We start from the raw sequence: 2,214 nt of genomic DNA on the forward strand, positions 1-2,214 counted from the left end.
TTTCATCCTTTTAAAAACATTTTCTTTCTACTTGATCCTTTGGCATTAGCTCCTCATTTTTGCTCCCTCCCTTCCTCCCCCACCCTCCTACTCTCCCACCCTCATGAACCCTTGATAAATTATAATTATTTTCATATCTTACACCATCCACTGTCTCCCTTTCACCCACGCTTCTGTTCTTCACCCTGGTGGTGGTGGTGCTGGTTATATGTCTATCCTTATGATCAGTTCCCCTTTCCTCCCCCCACCTTCCTCCTACCCTCATGATTTCAGTACTCCCATTATTGTTCCTGAGGGGTTTATCTGTCGTGGATTCCATGTGTCGAGAGCCCATATCTGTATCAGTACAAACTCTGGTCTAGCCGGATTTGTAAGGTAGAAATGGGGTCATGATAGTGGGGATGAGGAGACATTAAAGAACTCGAGAAATGTTGTGTGTTTTGTCAGAGCTATACTTCACCCTTCCCTTCCTTGTGACCCTTCTGTGAGGGGATATCCAATTGTCTAGAGATGGGCTTTACCTCCACTCCAACTCCACTCATTGACATCACCTGAGACCTTATAAAAAGGCTTCATGTGCATTAGGTGGAGGAGGTAAGGCATCCTGAGGATGGCTACACTGGCTGGTTAGGATTTCTTCTTGTTCAAAGTCTCAAAACAAAAGTTTCTTGCAATGCTTATGACTTCCAAAGTAAATTTTTCTCTTGGTAAGACAAGAACTTGGTCACAGATAAGAATAATGGCCACAGGTATATGTAGCATTCAATATGGGTTACACCTGAAAATGAAGAAAATAAAAATTCTCACAAGTGAATCAATAAACAATATCTTAAAAAATGAGGAAAGAATTGATCTTGTCAATTATTTCATTCTGTTTCAATGAAGAAGTCAGCATCCATGGCAGTCACAGTTACAAAACCAAACATATTTTTGGACAAATGTATAAAGTTTTAAAGAAGCAAAGAGGTTACTTTGAAGACTAAGATGCACTTCATTAAAGCGCAATATTTGTCATTTCATTAGTCTCACATATGCTTGGGAAAGCTGGAAAATGAAAGACAAAAGAATTGATTAACCTGAAGTGTGGTATTGGCAAAGAATATTGAAAAAGTCAAGTTTATAAGAATTCTTATTTTTTTCTTTTCTTTTCGTGAACGCAGTCCCCCACTACCACAAATTATGCAGTTGACCTTCCCACATTTGGGGAATTCACAGGGGTCAGCACACCCGGAGTGCAATGGGTGAGCCTCACCCTGGGAAAACCACCTTCGTGAGCATGGTATCTCCCCTGCCAGGTAGCAAGAGTAGTGGTGAGATTTTGGCTTGCTTACTTTAAATATGTGATCAGAAAAGACTAATTGCTAGAAAAGCACATCATAAGGTAAGGTAAAGGTTCATCATAAGGTAAGGTAAAGTTGGTAAGGTAAAGGTTCAGTGCAAATGGAGGAAACACTCAATGAAATATATAGACAGACTAGTCAAAGCAATGGACTCAAATATAGATTTGTTATGGTGGAATACATGGCAGTATTTCATTCTGTTATCCATGAGGTCATCATGAATAGGAGTCAACTCAAGAGCACCTACAATCACCAACATGCAATGAAAAGTACAATATTAACCTTATGAAATTTACACAAAAAACACACAAAAGAAGGATGATCTTACATGTAACAATAGTGTACCTTTGATAGAACTGATTGAGACAATTCATCTGGCTTGGCTGGCTGTGTGCCTTCTGCTTTCATTATACTTTCTTTCTTTTTTTAAAAAACATTTTATTAGGGACTCATACAACTGTTATCCCAATCCATACACACATCAATTGTGTAAAGCGCATTTGTTCATCATTCTCAAAACACTTTCTCTCCACTTAAACCCCTGACATTAGGTCCTCATTTTTCCCCTCCCTCCCCACTCCCCCCTCCCTCATGAGCCCTTGATAGTTTATAAATTGGTATTTTGTCATATCTTGCCTTGTCTGACGTCTCCCTTCACCCACTTTTCGGTTGTCTGTCCCCCAGGGAGGAGGTCACATATAGTTCCTTGTAATCAGTTCCCTCTTTCCTACCCATTCTCCCTTTACCCTCCCTGTTTTGCCACTCACACTACTGGTCCTGTAGGGCTCATCTGCCCTGGATTCCCTGTATTTTCAGTTCCTATCTGTATCAATGTACATCCTCTGATCTAGCCAGACTTGCAAGGTCGAATTCG

General features: G+C 40.3%; 1 pseudogene; it reads right to left on the bottom strand.

The window, feature by feature from the left end:
- Nucleotides 1-1,149: 1,149 nt before the first annotated feature.
- Nucleotides 1,150-1,302, bottom strand: LOC115873677 (annotated as a pseudogene).
- Nucleotides 1,303-2,214: the final 912 nt, after the last annotated feature.

This window comes from Echinops telfairi, unplaced genomic scaffold (assembly GCF_000313985.2).
Source record: "Echinops telfairi isolate 266 unplaced genomic scaffold, ASM31398v2 ScPeMD7_7469;HRSCAF=8507_0, whole genome shotgun sequence".
NCBI lineage: Eukaryota > Metazoa > Chordata > Mammalia > Afrosoricida > Tenrecidae > Echinops > Echinops telfairi.